At 46.5% G+C, this 15,001-nt stretch overlaps 1 protein-coding gene across 2 annotated transcripts in view; it reads left to right on the top strand.

Annotated features, from left to right (window-relative positions):
• The first annotated feature begins 469 nt into the window (after positions 1-469).
• zdhhc11 (zinc finger DHHC-type containing 11) overlaps positions 470-15,001 on the top strand; it is a 127,715-nt gene continuing 113,183 nt past the window's right edge. For both annotated transcript variants that reach the window (XM_068000620.1, XM_068000629.1), the window contains exon 1: positions 470-774. The gene's annotated coding sequence lies outside the window, so the exon portion shown is untranslated. The remainder of the gene's footprint in view (positions 775-15,001) is intronic.

Below are 15,001 nucleotides of genomic sequence, written 5' to 3'. Positions count from 1 at the left end.
AGGGAGTGCTGCACTTTCAGAGGGTGCCGTCTTTCGGATGAGACGTTAAACCGAGGCCCCGTCCACCCTCTCAGGTGGACGTAAAAGATTCCACAGCGTTATTTGAAGACGAGCAGCGAGATTCTCCCTGGTGTCCTGGTCGTCGTTTATCCCTCAAACAACACCTAAAAAAACAGATGACCTGGTCATTATCTCATTGCTGTTTGTGGGATCTTGCTGTGTGCAAATTGGCTGCCTGGTTTCCCTACGTTAGGACAATGACTACACTTCAAAAGTACTTCACTGGCTGTGAAAGGCTTTGGGACGTCCTGAGGTCGTGAAAGGCGCTAGGTATATGGAAATTGGTTTGGTTGGCTTCTGATCTGTTGACTCAGGGTCACCACATAGGTGTGCAGCGCAGCTACTTTCAGGTGAACACCAGGTGAGCATTAGGACCCGGAGCTGAGCCTGGTGCTGTGTTGAGGAGCAGCTGACAGTTTCCATAGTGGCTGTGTTCAGTTCAACATGTTCGGGAACAAGGCGCTGCCCAGAAGCAGAGGGAATAGTCAGCGTCCTTGAGCGGCGCGTCTTAAACCATCCAGGGCGCAACGCTGCCGGAGGTAGCCGAATAAATAGGGCAGTGTTTGCCCATTCATTTTACGTGTGTGTGAAAACCCCGCTTTATCTTCCTGCTGCTAAGTTTGTGGAGACCCTGGGATCTGGTTCTATTTATTGGAAATGTACGTAACCTAAGGACAGAGTGAAGCCTGAAACACAAGTACAAAGGGGACTGAGGTGAGCAACAAACACACTGACCGAGAATGTAATAGTTTGTTAAATATACTTAAAAGTGTTGTATTTGTAATTTGTTTAATAATTGAAGCAATTTCACCCAGCAGTTATGATAGTGAAATACCCTGGTACTCTTTTTTGTTGCTTTCTCATTAACCTCAAAAGTGATTGAGATAGTTATAGACTGAGCAGTATTGTTTTCATGAAGCGACTATCCAGAAAAGTCAACCGTTCGAGGGATTTGATAATCCAGTGCATCTTTCGAACTTCAAGCACCGAATTCATCAGTTATAGCCTACCTGTGATTGTTAATATTTGTGCGTGATAGTTCAGATTTTGTGCCTGTTAGAGGGATTTTATGGGGATGAGAGAGAGGAAGGAGGGAGGGACGGGAATGGCCGGTTAGATCTGTGTGAAATGCGTACAGAACTTCAATAGCCTTGTGACTAGCTTCAAGTGAGGAACCTTTATAACCCATTAATGTTAGTCACCTGATCTGGTTATGCTGTACTAAGGACTCGGGATGAGTGAGCTGGCTGAGGTTTACGTTGTTTGTTTCATGAGCTGTGTTGCACAGGTCCACAAACTTGCTGCATTTAATTGCAGTTATCTATAAAGTCCAAGCTTTAACCCTTCTCGACCAACCAGTTACCAATAACCCATTGGGAGAGGAGGGGGTCATGACTAAAAGCCTCTTCATTGTACAGAAATTCTAAATGAGATGAAAATTAAGTTGGGAGCAAGTTCCTTATCAGGTACAAATTGAAGCTCACCATTAAAATTGTGAAAGGGAGCTAATTTATTTTTCTTGCATTACTCATTTTTATTTAATATGAAGATTTCTTCTTTCTATGATCTTGACATCAACATTTCTGCTTAGAATTATAGATAAATTGTAGTGGGCAAGTTATGGCTCTCATGAACCTTAAAGAGATAAAAAAAGAAAATGTGCATTTATATAGTGCCTTTCGTGGCCTCAGGAGGTCCCAAAGTGCTTTGTAGCCAATGAAGTACTTTTGAAGTGTAATCACTGTTACAATGTAGGGAAATGTGGCAGCCAATTTGTGCACAGCAAGGTCCAACAAACAGCAACGAGACAAATGACCAGATAATCTGTTTTTGTGATGTTGGTTGAAGGATAAATGTTAGCTAGAACGCCGGGGAGAACTCCCCTGCTCTTCTTCGAAATAGTGTCGGGGGATCTTTTACATCCGCCTAAGAGGGCAGATGGAGCCTCTGTTTAATGGCATCTGGGACAATGCTGCACTCCTCACAGTACTGCACTGCGGTGTCAGCCTGGATTATGAGCTCAAGTCTCTGCAGTGGGACTTGAACCCACAGCCTTCTGACTCAGAGGTGAGAATGCTATCACTGAGCCAAGGCTGAGAGGAGCCGAGCCGAGCGGAGGGAGCGTCCGATAAAAGGCGGGATTTCAGAGCGCTGAGAGGAGCCGAGCCGAGCGGAGGGAGCGTCCGATAAAAGGGGATTTCAGAGCGCTGAGAACAGCTGAGAGGAGCCGAGCCGAGCGGAGCTGCGACCGATAAAAGGCGGGATTTCAGAGCGCTGAGAGGAGCCGAGCCGAGCGGAGCTGCGACCGATAAAAGGCGGGATTTCAGAGCGCTGAGAACAGCTGAGAGGAGCCGAGCCGAGCGGAGCTGCGACCGATAAAAGGCGGGATTTCAGAGCGCTGAGAGGAGCCGAGCCGAGCGGAGGGAGCGTCCGATAAAAGGCGGGATTTCAGAGCGCTGAGAGGAGCCGAGCCGAGCGGAGGGAGCGTCCGATAAAAGGCGGGATTTCAGAGCGCTGAGAGGAGCCGAGCCGAGCGGAGGGAGCGTCCCATAAAAGGCGGGATTTCAGAGCGCTGAGAACAGCTGAGAGGAGCCGAGCCGAGCGGAGGGAGCGTCCGATAAAAGGCGGGATTTCAGAGCGCTGAGAACAGCTGACAGGAGCCGAGCCGAGCGGAGGGAGCGTCCGATAAAAGGCGGGATTTCAGAGCGCTGAGAGGAGCCGAGCCGAGCGGAGGGAGCGTCCCATAAAAGGCGGGATTTCAGAGCGCTGAGAACAGCTGACAGGAGCCGAGCCGAGCGGAGCTGCGACCGAGTTCGAAGTGACGTCAGGAATCAGATCGGGACGCGACACAGGGGAGGCACCTGATTGGTGAGTAGGTTCAGGTGAGTATTTCTCCTTATCGACAGTAACTGAAGTAAAAGGAAAGGGAAGGTCTGCAGGTCTTATAGGAAGTAGCGTTTATTTTTTAGTGAATCAAGGTCCCTAGTGTAGTTAACATTCTCTAAATTGAGAACAATTTAAAGGAGTAAACTCCTTAAAGGGAGTGGTAAGTAGTTTTTCTTTCCTTTTTTTTTTCTCTTGACATTGTAGTTGTTCTTAAGCTAATTTAAGGGTTAAGTCATGGCAGGAGATCCCAGCGCCGTGTCATGTTCCTCTTGTGGGATGTGGGAATTCAGGGCTCCTTCCTGTATCCCTGATTCCTTCACCTGCGGGAAGTGTGTCCAGCTGCAGCTATTGTTTGACCGCTTGACGGCTCTGGAGCTGCGGATGGACTCACTTTGGAGCATCCGCGATGCTGAGAAAGTCGTGGATAGCACGTTCAGTGAGTTGGTCACACCGCAGATAAAAATTACTGAGGGAGATAGTGAATGGGTGACCAACAGACAGAGGAAGAGTAGGAAGGCAGTGCAGGGGTCCCCTGCGGTCATCTCCCTCCAAAACAGGTATACCGTTTTGGATACTGTTGGCGGAGATGGCTCACCAGGGGAAGGTGGCAGTGGCCAGGTTCATGGCACCGTGGCTGGCTCTGCTGCACAGGAGGGCAGGAAAAAGAGTGGCAGAGCTATAGTGATAGGGGACTCGATTGTAAGGGGAATAGACAGGCGTTTCTGCGGACGCAACCGAGACTCCAGGATGGTATGTTGCCTCCCTGGTGCAAGGGTCAAGGATGTCTCGGAGCGGCTGCAGGACATTCTGGAGGGGGAGGGTGAACAGCCAGTTGTCGTGGTGCATATAGGCACCAACGATATAGGTAAAAAACAGGATGAGGTCCTACAAGCTGAATTTAGGGAGTTAGGAGTTAAACTAAAGAGTAGGACCTCAAAGGTAGTAATCTCAGGATTGCTACCAGTGCCACGGGTTAGTCAGAGTAGGAATGACAGGATAGCTAAGATGAATACGTGGCTTGAGAGATGGTGCAAGCTGGAGGGATTCAAATTCCTGGGCCATTGGAACCGGTTCTGGGGGAGGTGGGACCAGTACAAATTGGACGGTCTGCATCTGGGCAGGACTGGAACCAATGTCCTAGGGGGAGTGTTTGCCAGTGCTGTTGGGGAGGGTTTAAACTAATGTGGCAGGGGGATGGGAACCGATGCAGGAAGTCAGTGGGAAATAAAGTGGTGACAGAAACAAAAGGCAGTAAGGGAGAGTGTACAGAACATGACCGGACAGATGGTCTGAGAAAGCAGGGCAAAGACCAAGGGAAGTCTAGATTAAACTGCATTTATTTCAATGCAAGAAGTCTGATGGGCAAGGCAGATGAACTCAGGGCATGGATGGGTACATGGGACTGGGATGTTATAGCTATTACTGAAACATGGCTAAGGGAGGGGCAGGACTGGCAGCTCAATGTTCCAGGGTACAGATGCTATAGGAAAGATAGAGCAGGAGGTAAGAGAGGAGGGGGAGTTGCGTTCTTGATTAGGGAGAACATCACGGCAGTAGTGAGAGGGGATATATCCGAGGGTTCGCCCACTGAGTCCATATGGGTAGAACTGAAAAATAAGAAGGGAGAGATCACTTTGATAGGATTGTACTACAGACCCCCAAATAGTCAACGGGAAATTGAGGAGCAAATATGTAAGGAGATTACAGACAGCTGCAAGAAAAATAGGGTGGTAATAGTAGGGGACTTTAACTTTCCCAACATTGACTGGGACAGCCATAGCATTAGGGGCTTGGATGGAGAGAAATTTGTTGAGTGTATTCAGGAGGAATTTCTCATTCAGTATGTGGATGGCCCGACTAGAGAGGGGGCAAAACTTGACCTCCTCTTGGGAAATAAGGAAGGGCAGGTGACAGAAGTGTTAGTGAGGGATCACTTTGGGACCAGTGATCATAATTCCATTAGTTTTAAGATAGCTATGGAGAAGGATAGGTCTGGCCCAAAAGTTAAAATTCTAAATTGGGGAAAGGCCAATTTTGATGGTATTAGACAGGAACTTTCAGAAGTTGATTGGGAGAGTCTGTTGGCAGGCAAAGGGACGTCTGGTAAGTGGGAGGCTTTCAAAAGTATGTTAACCAGGGTTCAGGGTAAGCACATTCCTTATAAAGTGAAGGGCAAGGCTGGTAGAAGTAGGGAACCTTGGATGACTCGGGAGATTGAGGCACTAGTCAAAAATAAGAAGGAGGCATATGACATGCATAGGCAGCTGGGATCAAGTGGATCCCTTGAAGAGTATAGAGATTGCCGGAGTAGAGTTAAGAGAGAAATCAGGAGGGCAAAAAGGGGATATGAGATTGCTTTGGCAGATCAGGCAAAGGTGAATCCAAAGAGCTTCTACAAATACATAAAGGGCAAAAGGGTAACTAGGGAGAGAGTAGGGCCTCTTAAGGATCAACAAGGTCATCTATGTGCGGAACCACAAGAGATGGGTGAGATCCTGAATGAATATTTCACATCGGTATTTACGGTTGAGAAAGGCATGGATGTTAGGGAACTTGGGGAAATAAATAGTGATGTCTTGAGGAGTGTACATATTACAGAGAGGGAGGTGCTGGAAGTCTTAACGCGCATCAAGGTAGATAAATCTCCGGGACCTGATGAAATGTATCCCAGGACGTTATGGGAGGTTAGGGAGGAAATTGCGGGTCCCCTAGCAGAGATATTTGAATCATCCACCGCTACAGGTGAGGTGCCTGAAGATTGGAGGGTAGCAAATGTTGTGCCTTTGTTTAAGAAGGGCGGCAGGGAAAAGCCTGGGAACTACAGACCAGTGAGCCTGACATCTGTAGTGGGTAAGTTGTTAGAGGGTATTCTGAGGGACAGAATCTACAGGCATTTGGAGAGGCAGGGACTAATTAGGAACAGTCAGCATGGTTTTGTGAGAGGAAAATCATGTCTCACGAATTTGATTGAGTTTTTTGAAGGGGTAACCAAGAAGATAGATGAGGGCTGTGCAGTAGACGTGGTCTACATGGACTTCAGCAAAGCATTTGACAAGGTACCGCATGGTAGGTTGTTACATAAGGTTAAATCTCATGGGATCCAAGGTGAGGTAGCCAATTGGATACAAAATTGGCTTGACGACAGAAGACAGAGGGTGGTTGTCGAGGGTTGTTTTTCAAACTGGATGCCTGTGTCCAGCGGTGTGCCTCAGGGATCGGTGCTGGGTCCGCTGTTATTTGTTATTTATATTAATGATTTAGATGAGAATTTAGGAGGTATGGTTAGTAAGTTTGCAGATGACACCAAGATTGGTGGCATTGTGGACAGTGAAGAAGGTTATCTAGGATTGCAACGGGATCTTGATAAATTGGGCCAGTGGGCCGATGAATGGCAGATGGAGTTTAATTTAGATAAATGTGAGGTGATGCATTTTGGTAGATCGAATCGGGCCAGGACCTACTCCGTTAATGGTAGGGCGTTGGGGAGAGTTATAGAACAAAGAGATCTAGGAGTACAGATTCATAGCTCCTTGAAAGTGGAGTCACAGGTGGATAGGGTGGTGAAGAAGGCATTCAGCATGCTTGGTTTCATTGGTCAGAACATTGAATGCAGGAGTTGGGATGTCTTGTTGAAGTTGTACAGGGCATTGGTGAGGCCACACTTGGAGTACTGTGTACAGTTCTGGTCACCCTATTATAGAAAGGATATTATTAAACTAGAAAGAGTGCAGAAAAGATTTACTAGGATGCTACCGGGACTTGATGGTTTGACTTACAGGGAGAGGTTAGACAGACTGGGACTTTATTCCCTGGAGAGTAGGAGGTTAAGGGGTGATCTTATAGAAGTCTATAAAATAATGAGGGGCATAGATAAGGTCAATAGTCAAAATCTTTTCCCAAAGGTAGGGAAGTCTATAACGAGGGGGCACAGATTTAAGGTGAGAGGGGAGAGATACAAAAGGATCCAGAGGGGCAATTTTTTCACTCAAAGGGTGGTGAGTGTCTGGAACGAGCTGCCAGAGGCAGTAGTAGAGGCGGGTACAATTTTGTCTTTTAAAAAGCATTTGGACAGTTACATGGGGAAGATGGGTATCGAGGGATATGGGCCAAGTGCAGGCAATTGGGACTAGCTTAGTGGTATAAACTGGGCGACATGGACATGTTGGGCCGAAGGGCCTGTTTCCATGTTGTAACTTCTATGATTCTATGACTTTTAAGAGTTACTCCTCCATATTTTTAAAAATGACAGTTACAACAATCATCATCAACTATATCTTATTTCATACATCTCAATTTTTGTTTATGCAGTGAATGTTGATGGTCAAAGCCCATTGGCTTATTGTGACTGAATATGTAAAACTCTTTATTGTCTGGGGTTCTTGCTGGTGTTAGGGGATTAAATTCCATAATTTATTCCATTTTGCAGTGAAAATAGCAAACTACTGGACTTACTGATGAATGTACTGGCTGGGAGTGGTTACAAAGTGTGGTGTCAAGCAAATGAGTCATTCAAGTGAGTCCACCTGCACATCTAAAGCTGCGGCTCTCCTGGGTTAAAGGCCCTATCTCTCAGCTCGCTCATCTTATATGGGTGCTGATGGCGAGGGTTGCTTTTTAATTGGTGAAATCATTGTTATGCTGAAGTGGAGCTTACACAGGAATGTTGAATTTAATTGGGCTATTTTTTTCTTATTCATTCATGGGATGTGGGCATCGCTGGCAAGGCCAGCATTTATTTGCCCCATCCCTAATTGCCCTTGAGAAGAGCAATTAGGGATGGGTAATAAGTGATGAGACGCCTTCTTGAACCTCTGCAGTCCATGTGGTGAAGGTGCTCACACAGCGCTGTTAGGTAGGGAGTTCCAGGACTTTGATCCAGCGACGATGAAGGAACGGCGATATATTTCCAAGTCGGGATGGTGTGACTTGGAGGGGAACGTGCAGGTGGTGTTGTTCCCATGTGCCTGCTGCCCTTGTCCTTCTAGGTGGTAGAGGTTGCAGGTTTGGGAGGTGCTGTCGAAGAAGCCTTGACAAGTTGCTTCTTTGCATCTAGTAGATTTACACACTGCAGCCACGGTGCACCAGTGGTGCAGGGAGTGAACGTTTAAGGTGGTGGATGGGGTGCCAATCAGGCGGGCTGCTTTGTTTTGGATGGTGTTGAGCTTGTTGAGTGTTGTTGGAGCTGCACTCATCCAGGCAAGTGGAGAGTATTCCATTACACTCCTGACTTGTGCCTCATAGATGGTGGAAAGGCTTTGGGGAGTCGAGGTGAGTCACTTGCCACAGAATACCCAGCCTCTGACCTGCTCTTGTAGCCACAGTATTTATATGGCTGGTCCAGTTAAGTTTCTGGTCAATGGTGACGCCCAGGATATTGATGGTGGGGGATTCGGCGATGGTAATGCCATTGAATGTCAAGGGAAGGTGGTTAGACTTTCTCTTGTTGGAGATGGTCATTGCCTGGCACTTGTCAGATGTGAATGTTACTTGCCACTTATCAGCCCAATTCTGGATGTTGTCCAGGCCTTGCTGCAGGCGGGCACAAACAGCTTCATTATCTGAGGGGTTGCAAATGGAACTGAACACTGCGCAATCATCAGCGAACATCCCCATTTCTGACCTTATGATGGAGGGAAGGTCATTGATGAAGCAGCTGAAGATGGTTGGGCCTAGGACACTGCCCTGAGGAACTCCTGCAGAAATGTCCTGGGGCTGAGATGATTGGCCTACAAAAACCATTACCATCTTCCCAGCAAAGTGATGGAAGGTGTCGTCGACAGTGCTATCAAGCAGCATTTACTCACCAATAACCTGTTCACCGATGCTCAGTTTGGGTTCTGCCAGGACCACTCAGCTCCAGACCTCATTACAGGCTTGGTCCAAACATGGACAAAAGAGCTGAATTCCAGAGGTGAGGTGAGAGTGACTGTCCTTGACATCAAAGCAGCATTGAACGAGTGTGGCACCAACGAGCCCTAGTAAAATTGAAGTCAATGAGAATTAGGGGGAAAACTCTCCAGTGGCTGGAGTCATACCTAACACAAAGGAAGATGGTAGTGGTTGTTGGAGGCCAATCATCTCAGCCCCAGGACATTGCTGCAGGAGTTCCTCAGGGCAGTGTCCGAGGCCCAACCATCTTCAGCTGCTTCATCAATGACCTTCCCTCCATCATAAAGTCAGAAATGGGGATGTTCGCTGAAGATTGCACAGTGTTCAGTTCCATTTGCAACCCTCAGATAATGAAACTGTTTGTGCCTGCATGCAGCAAGACCTGGACAACATCCAGGCTTGGGCTGATGAGTGGCAAGTAACATTTGCGCCAGACAAGTGCCGGGTAATGACTATCTCCAACAAGAGAGAGTCTAACCACCTCCCCTTGACATTCAATGGCATTACCATCGCCGAATCCCCCACCATCAACATCCTGGGCGTCACCATTGACCAGAAACTTAACTGGACCACCCATATAAATACTGTGGCTACAAGAGCAAGTCAGAGGCTGGGTGTTCTGCGGCGAGTGACTCACCTCCTGACTCCCCAAAGCCTTTCCACCATCTACAAGGCACAAGTCAGGAGTGTGATGGAATACTATCCACCTGCCTGGATGAGTGCAGCTCCAACAACACTCAAGAAGTTCGACACCATCCAGGACAAAGCAGCCCGCTTGATTGGCACCCCATCCACCATCCTAAACATTCACTCCCTTCACCACCGACGCACAGTGGCTGCAGTGTGTACCATCCACAGGATGCACTGCAGCAACTCGCCAAGGCTTCTTCGACAGTACCTCCTAAACCCGCGACCTCTACCACCTGGAAGGACAAGGGCCGCACGCACATGGGAACTTGGAGGGGAACCTGCACGTTCCCCTCCAAGTCACACACCATCCCAACTTGGAAATATATCGCCATTCCTTCATTGTCGCTGGGTCAAAATCCTGGAACTCCCTTCCTAACAGCACTGTGGGAGAACCTTCACCACACGGACTGCAGCGGTTCGAGAAGGCGGCTCACCACCACCTTCTCAAGGGCAATTAGGGATGGGCAATAAATGCTGGCCTTGCCAGCGACGCCCACATCCCATGAACAAATAAAAAAAAGTATGACTCCAGCCACTGGAAAGTTTTCCCCCTGATTCCCATTGACTTCAATTTTACTAGGGCTCCTTGATGCCACATTCAGTCAAATGCTGCGTTGATGTCACTCTCACCTCACCTCCTGGAATTCAGCTCTTTTGTTCATGTTTGGACCAAGGCTGTAATGAGGTCTGGAGCCGAGTGGTCCTGGCGGAACCCAAACTGAGCATCGGTGAGCAGGTTATTGGTGAGTAAGTGCCACTTGATAACACTGTCGATGACACCTACCCTGATGGGGCGGTAATTGGCCAGATTGGATTTGTCCTGCTTTTTGTGGACAGGACATACCTGGGCAATTTTCAGCATTGTCGGGTAGGTGCCAGTGTTGTAGCTGTCCTAGAACAACTTGGCTAGAGGCGCGGCTAGTTCTGGAGCACAAGTCTTCAGCACTACAGCCGGGATGTTGTCGGGGCCCATAGCCTTTGCTGTATCCAGTGCACTCAGCGTTTCTTGATATCACATGAAGTGAATCGAATTGGCTGAAGCCTGGCTTCTGTGATGGTGGGGATCTTGGGAGGAGGCAGAGATGGATCATCCACTTGGCACTTCTGGCTGAAGATGGTTGAAAACGCTTCAGCCTTGTCTTTTGCACTCGTGTACTGGACTCCGCCATCATTGAGGATATGGATATTCACGGAGCCTCCTCTTCCTGTTGCTTAATTGTTCACCACCATTCACGACTGGATGTGGCAGGACTGCAGAGCTTTGATCTGATCTGTTGGTTGTGGAATCGCTTCGCTCTGTCTATAGTATGCTGTTTCTGCTGCTTGGCATGCCTGTAGTCCTGGGTTGTAGCTTCACCAGGTTGGCACCTCATTTTTATGCCTGGTGCTGCTCCTGGCATGCTTTTCTACACTCCTCATTGAACCAGTGTTGTTCCCCTGGCTTGTTGGTAATGGTAGAGTGAGGAATATGCCAGGCCATGAGGTTACAGATTGTGCTGGAATACAATTCTGCTGCTGCGGATGGCCCACAACACTCATGGATGCCCAGTTTTGAGCTGCTAGATCTGTTCTGAATCTATCCCATTTAGCAAGGTGATAGTGCCTCACAACACGTTGGATGGTGTCCTCAGTGCGAAGATGGGACTTCGTCTCCACGAGGACTGTGCGGTGGTCACTCCTACCAATGCTGTCATGGACAGATGCATCTACGACAGGTAGATTGGTGAGGACGAGATCAAGTAGGTTTTTCCCTCGTGTTGGTTCTCTCACCACCGCAGGCCCAGTCTGGCAGCTGTGTCCTTCAGGACTCGGCCAGCTCGGTCAGTAGTGTTGCTACTGAGCCACTCTTGGTGATGGACATTGAAGTCCCCCACCCAGAGTACGTTTTGTGCCCATGCTACCCTCAGTGCTTCCTCCAAGTGGTGCTCAACATGGAGGAGGACTGATTCATCAGCTGAGGGAGGGCGGTAGGTTGTAATCAGCAGGAGGTTTCCTTGCCCATGTTTGACCTGATGCCATGAGATTTCATGGGGTCCAGAGTCAATGTTGAGGACTCCCAGAGCCACTCCCTCCTGACTATACCACTGTACCACCACCTCTGGTGGGTCTGTCCTGCTGATGGGGCAGGAACATACCCAGGGATGGTAATGGAGGAGTCTGGGATGTTGACTGAAATGTATGATTCTGTGAGTATGGCTATGTCAGGCTGTTGCTTGACTAGTCTGTGGGACAGCTCTCCCAATTTTGGCACAAGTCCCCAGATGTTAGTGAGGAGACTTTGCAGGGTCGACTGGGCTTGGTTTGCCTTCGCCTTTGTCATGTCCGGTGCCTAGTGGTCCGATGCCGGGTGGTCCGTCTGCTTTTATTATGACTTTTTGTAGCGAGATTACTAGGCCATTTCAGAGGGCAGTTAAGAATCAACCACATTGTTGTGGGTCTGTAGTCACATGTAGGCCAGACCGGGTAAGGAAGGCATCTTTCCCTGCCTAAAGGACTTTAATGAACCAGATGGGTTTTTACGACAATCCGGTAGTTTCATGGTCACCATTACTGATACTCGATTTTTATTCCAGATTTTATTTAATTAACTGGATTTAAATTCCCCAGCTGTCTTGGCAGGATTTGAACTCATTTTTCCAGATTACTAGTCCAGTAACATAACCACTATGCTACCGTACCCTTATTTTACATGTGCTTCAGCAAGAAAAAAAAAAGTTTAGTTTTCAGTAAGGCTGACCAGCGTTGTACTACGTCCCACTTCCTCGCTATTTCCTCATATTCAAAGGTCATGTTGAAACTTGAGAGTTTCAGAGGGCGGAGAGGCGAGCAATGAGTGTGATTCCAGGCTTGAGGACTTTAAGAGGAAAGGTTAGGAAACTGTCCTTGTTTTCTTTGGGTGAGTTGAAATATTCTCGATTTATGAAGGGAGCTGACCAACTGGATGCAAGCAAATACCAAGGAGCACGATAGGAAGTCAGGAGTACAAAGGAAAGTTGGGCAGAAACAATTTCACCCTAAAGGTTAACTGAGTTGTGGAATAATTAGCAGGGTCTCTGAGACAAACAGTGCAAGTAGATTCAAGAGGCAGATAGATGTCTTACCACAGAGTGTATTGAGGGTCATGGGAAGAAGGTGGGTAGATGGGTTTGATCTATTTATATTCTTACAATGAAAGGAACATACAAAACAAATGAACAGAATCGGAAACAAGTGACAAAGGAAAGGTGAATGTAATAGGAATAACAGGGACTTGGCTAAAAGCAAGACATTGATTGAAGATTAAAATTCTAGATGTACAGCCTATAGAAGAGACAAACACAAAAGAAACAGGAAGAGGAGTGGCATTGTAGGCGCCAGGGGACTCTGTTTCTTGCTATGGATACATAGTACGAATGCCTTGGCTGAGACAGCTGAAACCGTACGGACTGAGGTCCAAGATAGGAAAAGAATGGTCATTCCTGGTTGTTAAGGACCTCCTGAAGAGGAGGAAAGGAGATTTAGGGAAATGTTTTTACAGATCGGGGAGACTTGAACAGAACATTGATCATTGGCGATTTCAATTACCCAAATACGGGAAAACAGTCGGGCAACAACTAGGAGAACATGTTTCTTGAGATGATGCAGGATTGCTTCCTTAATCATTGTCAGGTCACTTATGTGATCAGAGGCTATTCTGGACCTCCTAAGACTTAGATTCAGGTATGGTACAACAGGTAGAGGAGGGGAAGCAGCTAGAATCCAGTAATCATAACATTAGAACTTAAGGTGCATAGGAAGAACAATGACACAAAAGTGTTGGACTTTAATGGAGCAAGAGGATATGGAATGTACAAAGGTGGTTATTTGGACACAATAATTGGCAGAACTGTAGGAGGGAAGTATTTAATTATATGTTTGCGAAGCTACAGTTGAAATTCATTCCCACCAAATCAAAGCAGATTAAAAGGCATTGGAGACCAAATGATTAAGTAATGTGTAAAGAATAGTATTAGGGGTCATAGGAACATAGGGATTGCTAGATGAAGAAAGACTAAGGTCCATCTAGTTCACCTTCTACCATCCTGGTAGTTGTATGATACAACGATGATGGAATCAATAATGGGGAGCATCAGATTGGGTTTTGAAATTCTGTTGGAAGGATGATTGTCTTTTAATGCTGTCATTAAATCTTTTACTTGAAAGCTTCAACTTCACCCAAAAGCCAGGCGTTCCTAATTTTCAGGCTTTGCGATAGTTATTATCTTGGGTTCAGCGTCACCAGTTGCTCCCATAGGTGGACCTCACATCCCGTTTGATCTGGAGTGCACCTTGTATTGCTCAATATCTAAATGATTCTGTGGGATCACAACATAGATCCCTTGCTCCATATACTTGTTACTAAGATATTACACATATTCTCCTGTCTTTACAAAAGGCAGACTTGAAAATACCACTATTGAGAGGAGGTGTGACTTCAAGACTACAAACTTACTTATTTTACTTAAAATATAGTTTTCATAGCGTTGTGGGTCACTTCTTTATGCTTCTCATTTTATGGGGGAAAAATAACAAAAGACGTGAGCTTATGTCCACTTTCAAGCTAGCAATTCCAAAGCTAACTGGTCTGTCTTTCCATTACAGGCTCCTCAGATTAACTGTACCATTCTGGTGCCTCTGAGAGTAAGAAGGAGTGCTCTGACCCTTCGCTTTAGTCTGTGTGGCCAGGGATTTGGCTTGTTGAGCGATCAGTCACCGAGGGCCCAACATTAGAACTGTAGACAAATCACATGCCTTTTGTTGTTTAGTTAAAGCAACATAGTTGGCTCTCAGCATTGAATAGCTAGTTTATGTTGATAACCTAGCTTGCAACTGACTTTGGGGTTTCCGCATTGTCTCAAAACTACAGAAACTTGAATAAATAAGCAGTTTTGATATTATCCTGTCTCTCTTTGGATGGCTGATCAACACTTGAATTTACTATGCTACCAGTGTAGTTTCATGTCTGTTGGCTTAATGTTAGGACAAAGTGGGAGTTAGCCTCTTGTAAGCTGAATTTAACATTACAGAAACATTATAAATTTAAATGTCAAGAACATATCAAAATGTTACATCTGGGCTGGAGACTGATTTTTTTTTTTGCCTGAACTGTGATTGTTATCTGAAGACAGATTGTGCAGTAATCTGGAGGTGGATGCATCACTGCCATTTAGTCAGCTGAACCACTGGAATATTTTCTTCAGCTTTCAGCAGTTTTTGCTCAGTTGTCATTTCAAACTTATTTGGAAAAATGCTGGAGGACAAATTTCAAAAAGCTTTATTCAGGTAAAATTTTTTATTGACTTTTTTTTAAAAGTAAGTATGAGAGCGAGAGAGAAAGAAATGACAGGCTACTGATTACGCATCCGTTGTAGCTTTTGTTGTTTGTTATATAATCCAGAACATGTTTTAAGTCGTTAAACTCAAATTTAAATGAAGACTTTTTATTTATTTTCTCCAA

Source organism: Heptranchias perlo, chromosome 2 (genome assembly GCF_035084215.1).
Source record: "Heptranchias perlo isolate sHepPer1 chromosome 2, sHepPer1.hap1, whole genome shotgun sequence".
Classification (NCBI taxonomy): domain Eukaryota; kingdom Metazoa; phylum Chordata; class Chondrichthyes; order Hexanchiformes; family Hexanchidae; genus Heptranchias; species Heptranchias perlo.
Note: the sequence above shows the minus strand (reverse complement) of the source record. Positions and strands in the feature narration are given on the sequence as shown.